Raw genomic sequence first — 8,517 nt, forward strand, 5'->3', positions numbered from 1 at the left:
CTCGGTCATCGACCTCCATACTTTTTTGACACACTTACTGGCAACTATCCTGGCATGTGGTGTTATTGTATTGTGTTGATATACATTGTAGAATTTTTTAAAAATTCTCAGAATGGATGCAGAATGGCCTTTTTGCTTCACCACAAAGCATATCGCGAGACAGAATAGCGGACGCACCATTCCTTTTCTAGCAACCACTATGGCAACGTTCAAATCCCTCCCAAGGACACAGAAAAAAATTTTCTTGCAGTGACAGTTTACATGAAAGAGGTCGAATATTGCACTAAAAAGCTTGCCCACGATTTTTGGAACAGAATCTTGAGATGTACGAGTGCAATGTCGCGGACGTTTGGCATAGAAGGACCCCATCAAAGAGACGCGCCACGGTGGTGTGGTTATGGTGCTCGACTGCTGATCCGAAGGGCGCGGAAACGAATCCCGGCCACGGCGGCCGCATTTAACTTATAAAGGATGAGCGATAGACGTTAATGATACCCTGAGACGATTGACGATTCTGTACAAATGCTGTGTGGCCAGGTTCATGTGACTACAGGTTGTCTAAATCGTCTTGCTATACTTTAAATATTGCAATCTATGCACACTGCTCTGAAGCTCATATTTCTGCCCACCTTTTCTTGGAGAGCAATTTCATTCGTACAATCTCATTTCTTTCCATGTGGTGTCTATTTGTGACCATGCGGAAGAACAAATGCGATATCGTTTTAAAAATCCGGACAGAAAGTTCTAGTTCGTTGGAATCGATCGAGAACTGAGGACATGTTTCGAACGAGAACAGAAAACACGATGCGTCGTCTATTCTCTAAAGTCCGTGTATGCGCAGCTCACGCTCTTACACATTAAAGACGCAGGCTTTGGTCGCTATAGTTAACGCAATATTAAAGCAGACAAGCGTCATTCCCAAATGCAAGGGCAGAGGTAGCCGTAGAAGCACTACATAATCGCCTTACCACGCGGGCCGCGCAATATTGTGACGGTGCAGTGGCGTTTTGCTTACCTTCTGACGACCAGTAGGCAAAGTGTCGCATATCAGATATTGATGCTTGATGTTCCGGATGGTGCTACATATGACCCACCACGTATATATCCATATAGATTTCACAATGTCACGAAGAACAGCGCAGAAGTTTGGAAGTTGAAAGCACGCGTTGGAGCCAGAAAAGTAAACAGGAAGTCGCCATAACGCTTGCAGTAGGAAGCAGGTGGCGCTTCACGCAGTCAGAAACCGAAACCGAAATTGCGATTTTTAAGCGCCTTCAATCGATCCGTCATTTGTGGGCGCCAATCATAAATGCATAAAATAGAGAACTTTTTCTCCATGGGAAACATTTATTACTGTGTAACATACTTCTGTGCTATTTGGCTGAGCTCAAGGTGTGGAACAAAGATCTTAGTCTCGCGCTTTTCCACTCTCGCTGAGGCTTCGTAACATTTTGATCTGCAGAAACCAGCCGTAGATAAAAAAAAAATAATAAAATCGATTAGTGACGTCGTGCTGACTGACCGGTAGTAGGGTTCGGCGCGAAGTTCAAAAATTCGATTTTGTACATTATTTTTGTGTGTGATTGCAAAAACAAAGATTAAAGGTCCCACTCATTAAGAAAATCGATTTTGCCACTTGTGAAAGATTATGACAATTAAAACATTACAAGCTACTACACTTCAGAAATAGCCCTAGCTTTCTGTCCCAAGTCTCTAAATCACAAAGATTGGCTCTCAATGTATTATGGAGAAAAACACAATTGAAGAAAAAAGGATGAGCCGCTGTCCCCACGGTGAAGCCCTCCATCGACATCTTCCTTTATTAGAACACACTGAATAGATCCTAATGATGACTGTGTTACTCCTAGTCTTCTACACACTTGTCAACACAAGATGTTGCTGTTGAGTGAGCACTTACTTGGTACATTAAATGACATTTGAAGTCGGGATCATGGCGGAATCCAGTCTGGCTAGGAGGGTACATTTGAAATAAAAAAGAGACACAGACAGGTCCAAACAAAATGTTTATGACGTTTCGTCTTCCAAATAAAACGAACCACTTCTGATGATGTATTCATCGTGAACAAGGCTTCCATACTGGAAGTCGAAACGTCATAAACGTTCTAGAATGGTCGGTGCCCCCTTTTTGTTTCGTAGTTAAATAAAATTTTAAGTTAATAATTGCACTGTGTGAAAAGTGAAATTATTTCATTTGAGACAGTCAAGATTTCAGTTATAAAGACTGCTTTATTTTTGTGCAATAAACATAGCTCATACAATTTCACTAAAAGAGTTTGAAAGAGCAACACTCAGCCTGAAGGAGTCTTACACAAGAGGAAGGAATGGAATGCACACACACACTGGGTGTCTGTGCTTGTACAATTCCTTCTTCCGTATGTAGATTTTGAACTATGTACTAACAGTCCCAGCATCAGTCTCTTCAATAAAGTAATCGTTCTGTTTACCGAAAAACATAATGATGGGAAAACACACTCCCACATAGAAGAATATTATTCGAAAGCTGAAGAACAAAAGAAAGCATGGCAAGATCGCTACTGCTATGGTTATACAGTGACAAAATAATGTTACTGAAATCATTTCCATCAAAGAAAGACTAGTGCATTCAACATAAGCTTGGTAACGTTTTTATAAAAAAAAGTTTTTCTGCAAGTATGATGACTTCTTACCGGTCTCCTAAAGTAGAATACACAGTACTACCTTAAATCATTTACAGCTTTTAAAAACACATAGGGTGGACCCGTACGGCTCTTGTCCCCTCTGCATACTTTTAGTTCTGTTTAAAGGGCCCCTGACACCAAAATCAAGACCTCGAGATGTTTGTATTGTTTGATTGTCCTGCACACGTGGGCACTTCTGGCTGATTATTAGTGGCAAATGTTACCTTTAAGATATTTTAATTTGGTTTTAAAGTAAGCGTGAGTGCTCATTTGAGTTGGCAGCACCTCGCAACACCTCCACTAATATGACATAGATGAAGGCCCCGTGTGACGTTCCACAAGAAAAGCCAGTATTGTTGACGTCACAAAAGATGGACAGGACGCACACAATACCACAACTGGCACCTGACGAGGGCTATTGTTTCTCGTCCCTCTCGCTCAGTTGTCGGGCTGCTCTCAGGGTGGTTTTGGCTGCTTAAGCCAGGAATGCTTTTCATTTTCCTGAGGGGGCACGCACTTAACCGGCTTAACTCATACCGAAGCACCCACATCGTTTCATTCTTTATCGCGCGCGGGGCCCCCGATTTGAAAACTGCGCTGTCAATGTCACCAAACCTTTAGCGCACAATGTCTTAGGTGCTTCCCCGCTGTGGGGAAGTAGTTTCTTACAATCTCAGGCAGGTGTTTCAAAATGAAGCTAAAAGTGGCCAGAATTAGACACTAGCATTAATTATACGATATGTCAGAGCATTTATGACTCACTCAATTTCGGCATTGCCAGACACAAGGCTACAAATTACAGTAAAAAAAGTCACAAGGGGTCCTTTAACTTTTCGCATCCTTTTATGGTGTACACCGGTGCATTTCTCTTCAACACGCAGGGAGTGAGCATACATACTTTGGTCACTGAAGCATAAATCAAAGAAAAGTAATACATAATAGAAAGAGAAGAGAGCTGGACTGCTGGGAGAGAAGCATGAAGTCTACCTCCAAGCAACAAAGATTCATCTATGTGTGTATGGCAGCTCACACGAGATGACAAAAAGTACATGGTTTAAAAACTTTACCTTGAACTTTACGCCTAGTTTTTTGGCGGAGCCAGTGTTGCAAGAGCTATGCTCATTAAGATGAGGAAGAGCAGCCTATGGCCAAGTGATGTCGAGCCACTTCTTGCGTCTTTTGAAATAGCTAAAAGCACCAGCAAAGCATACTTAAATGCAGCTCGTCAGCCCCTACTTTCTCCTTGGGGTCGGATCCATCTCCACAGGGGTTACGACTGCACTTGCAGCACGGGCACCTGCACAAATAAAGGTTGTATTTTGCACACTATAGTACAGCTGAAAACCTTATTGCATCCATTCTCATAAATGTGAATCACAAAAACTGTTCATTAGTTTAAAGGGATACTAAAGAGAAACAATGAATCTGTTTAGATCGATAAATTGTGCCCTGAGAACTCTAATGTCGTTAATTTTGCCATCATAGGTTTATTAATAGAGGAGAAAACCAACTTCAAAGTTTCATTTTTAAATTTCATGCCAAAATCTCCCCACGTGACGTCACGGATTTCAAAGTGTATTTATTGTATTTTGGCGCCATTGGCTCAACAAAATTACCCCCAAACTTGGTATGTTAAGTTTATGGCACCCTCAGAGGCACCCTACAAAAAGTGGCAAGATACATACACGATGGGTGGCCTCAGAAACTTTCAGACATCGACAACAATGTCAAGCCATTCTACCACATCAGAAGCGAACTGCACACAACAGAGGGCTTTGTTTGCTATGGCCAGCGGCTAGTCATACTAATGGCTCGTCAATCAACTGTACTTCAAACGTTGCACCAAGCGCATCGCGGAATTACTGCTTGCAAGAACTCGGCAAACCAGAGTGTGCACTGGCCATCTTTAAGCAAGGAAATTGAATCCTTGGTAAACAGGTGCGAAATATGTCAGTCGCATCGGAATGCTAACCCGCGGCAGTCACTGTTGGACAGATCTCTGCCTGACCGCCCTTGGATGCAGCTTGGCATGGATTTTTTTCATCTTAAAGGCAAAACATACCTTCTAATAGTTGACTACTTCTCCAAGTATATAGAGGTTCGGCAGATGATGAGTACCACAGCCTGTTCACTAATACAGGTACTCAAGGATACATTTGCCAGGTTCGGCATACCAAATGTTGTAATATCGGACCAAGGGCCACCGTTCGACAGCGCCGACCTCAGAAATTTCTTTTATGACTGGGACATCAAACATGTTCATTCATCTCCACTGCACCCCTGCAGCAATGGTCAAGCAGAAAGGACCATCCAAACAGTCAAATCAATGATGACAAAGGCATCAGAGGAAGGCAAAGACCTCGCAGTTGTGCTGCTTAACTATCGTTCAACTCCAATGATAGGAGGAAAATCCCCAGCTGAGCTGCTAATGGGCAGGAAGTTGCGCACATTCCTACCAACCCTTCCAAGCGTACTACAACCGAGCTTTCCAACTGCAACTCACCACACGCTTCTCCACGAAAGGCAAAAGCAGTAACACAAACACGGAGACTGCCACACAAGAAATCTTTCGGCACTAATTCCTGGTCAGCCTTTGTGGCTCCACCTCAATAAAAAATTGGAAAAAGCCACCGTGGTGAATGTCGGTCCAGAACCTCGAAGATACGCCGTAAAGACAGACACCGGAGGCATCCGCTTCAGAAATCACATCCATCTGTGACCAAGAAACAAACAGCAGACTGTTGCAGAGGCTTCGCCAGAGGACTACGACATAGCTGAGCCAAGGCTACTAGTGGCAACACAGCAAGTTGAGGAACAGCCTTGCCCACCTCCAACTACCTGCTCCGGAAGAAGGATCAAGCCTCCTGCACACTATCCCAGCTTAAGAAGCGACTTCACTTAAAACTGAAAAGCTGGTTTACAAAAAAAAAGTCAAGTCACCAGGAGGAAAGTTGAGAGAAAGTAGACCAGGTGAGGAAATGAAATGAATGGTAGGAGATGAACAGTGATGAAGGCAGGTTAAACACAGGACGGGAGCCATAACAGGAGCACGGCATGTGCCCTTGGAGTTGGCCTGATGAACGTTTACCTATACATAGCAGCTGCCACAGTCAATATTAGACACCATATGCGAAGAAGTTGAAGCATTTTCCGAGAAAGAAAAAAATTCCAGGAATCTGAAGGGCTGTGAAAATGTGCTTTTCAATTTCAACTGTTTTCAAGGGCTTCAAGCACCTGTATACACCCTGATCTAACCACAAGCAGGTTTCAGCCATTGCCATATGATATTGTTAGAGGACTACATAAATATATTTTGTACCAATCTAGATAATGGTGTTCCTGGAATCTGCAAAGATACATAAAGTGGTAAAGTTTATTGGTGCTGTTACTCTGACTGAATGTCAATAAAGAGAGAGCTAGGGCACTGTACAAGCCAAAGTTCAACCAGAGGCCCACACAGAATAAAGAATTTTCACTCCCCCCACCTTGCACTTGGGTGGGCCTTTATTACGACTGTGAGAGGCATGTCAAGATATGTCCATAGAAGAAGAAATGCATTATCAGTTATTGTTTATGTATGACATTGTGCATTTTAGTGCATCAACATTGTACCAAATAACTCATAAAAACAGTGCAAAAACAATGAACGAGCAGAAAGAGACAACTCGTTTGTCCGTTGTTTGTGCACTGTTTTTTATGATAAAGGACAGCCAACTAACCCGAATTACCGCCTTTTCGAAGTGCCAAATAACTCATGCCCCTTTGCATGACAGAAATGCATGGTTTATCAGTGCAGGGCAAGTAATGAAGGAGTTTGGCACAAATTCTCATGTGGCATAACTGCCAGGCCCACCCATATTGTGACTCCATTGCCGATGGGGGCTTCTCAAAGACATAGAGTTGTTGACACAATATGACAAAGCGATACGAGAATATTAAGAAAATGGTTTTGCATAACAAGTACCCGCGCACGTATGGAGGATGAATCGTGCGCCATTCGGAGCCGCATCAAGCCCGTTTCTTCTTAGTGCCACTCTTCATCATCACTTTGAGAATACCACGGGAGAACACGAAGAGATGACCAGCGGTCTAAAACACCAGTTTTATGTCGACGACGTGGCCGGAGCAGACACAGCGGAAGCAGCTTTGCTGGTCTGCAATAATGCAGCTAATGTTATCAATTAAGCAGAAATGCATCTGCGTAAATGGATGACAAATTCCACAAGTCTTCAACATCTCAGTGAAGAAAGAGAAGGCATTAATAAAGATATTCGTTTAACGGTTCCTAAGAACAAGAAATTACTGGGAGTTCTTTAGTACCCTGAAGATGTCGTGTAAAGGCTTGACACCTCCAATATTATGCAGCTCGTAGCATCCATGAAGACAATGAAGAGGAATGTTTTAAAGGCAGAAGCTGAGATATACGACCCATATGGCTTTCTGTCTCCATTCACAGAGCTTGAAAGGAACTAAAAAGTATGTGTGAGTCAGTCCGAGATGAACGCATACTTCAGTACTTCAGGCAGAATGGAATTACATGGAAGTTTATAGCGGATTGCGCCCCATGGTGGGGCGGTTTCTGGGAACGGCTGACACGTACAGTAAAGACAGCAATACAAAAGGCCTGCAAGACAGCCTTGCTGAACTATGTTGAATTAGAGACCGTGTTGACAGAAGTTTATTCAATAGTACACTCTTGTCCATTTCGTACACTCTTGTCCATGCCGAACTGTAGCGGCTGTAGTGCATGAAAACACACGATCGGTTCTTTCGCAGAAAACTTTTTTTCTGCTCGCGCAGCGATCGTGGATGAACCTCTTGTGCCGTAGTTCGAAATGTTTATCACGCTCCGTATCCACAACGTAAGAACGGCAGCATAGCCTAAGAACAAGAAATTACTGGGAGTTCTTTAGTACCCTGAAGATGTCGTGTAAAGGCTTGACACCTCCAATATTATGCAGCTCGTAGCATCCATGAAGACAATGAAGAGGAATGTTTTAAAGGCAGAAGCTGAGATATACGACCCATATGGCTTTCTGTCTCCATTCACAGAGCTTGAAAGGAACTAAAAAGTATGTGTGAGTCAGTCCGAGATGAACGCATACTTCAGTACTTCAGGCAGAATGGAATTACATGGAAGTTTATAGCGGATTGCGCCCCATGGTGGGGCGGTTTCTGGGAACGGCTGACACGTACAGTAAAGACAGCAATACAAAAGGCCTGCAAGACAGCCTTGCTGAACTATGTTGAATTAGAGACCGTGTTGACAGAAGTTTATTCAATAGTACACTCTTGTCCATTTCGTACACTCTTGTCCATGCCGAACTGTAGCGGCTGTAGTGCATGAAAACACACGATCGGTTCTTTCGCAGAAAACTTTTTTTCTGCTCGCGCAGCGATCGTGGATGAACCTCTTGTGCCGTAGTTCGAAATGTTTATCACGCTCCGTATCCACAACGTAAGAACGGCAGCATAGCTATATGATCACGCTGTCTGATACGTAAATGTAACAGGTACGCCGACACTTCAGACTAGCGGAGCAGAGCTCAAAATAACAGAGATCGCTACTTACTTGTGGCAAAGCAGCGCATTGCAGCACCTTCGCTCTGCTTCGCCCTCGACGTCCGTCAATCAAGCAAAGGCAGTACTAGACGTTCTCTGAGGCAGTCACGACGAAGTCACTACGGGACACCGGTTCACGGACTACGTTGTCAAATGGTTGTCAAGACGAAAGCTGCATGTGCTGCATGACTCGCGGTCATCGTCGTCGGCGCAGAAACAAGTGACGAACGCGCTCAGCCGATATACCAACACCGGTCGGCGAAGCGGCGGTCCAGAA

The 8,517-nt window shown here is 43.6% G+C and overlaps 1 long non-coding RNA gene across 1 annotated transcript; it reads right to left on the minus strand.

Annotated features, from left to right (window-relative positions):
• Nucleotides 1–2,227: 2,227 nt before the first annotated feature.
• Nucleotides 2,228–8,456, minus strand: LOC125756738 (uncharacterized). Its single transcript, XR_007414710.1, has 2 exons — nt 8,251–8,456; nt 2,228–3,975 (listed from the first exon to the last, which is right to left on the minus strand). It is a non-coding gene; the product is annotated as an uncharacterized LOC125756738 (long non-coding RNA).
• Between the last annotated feature and the right edge of the window lie 61 nt (nt 8,457–8,517).

Source organism: Rhipicephalus sanguineus, unplaced genomic scaffold (genome assembly GCF_013339695.2).
Source record: "Rhipicephalus sanguineus isolate Rsan-2018 unplaced genomic scaffold, BIME_Rsan_1.4 Seq574, whole genome shotgun sequence".
Taxonomy (NCBI): Eukaryota; Metazoa; Arthropoda; class Arachnida; order Ixodida; family Ixodidae; genus Rhipicephalus; species Rhipicephalus sanguineus.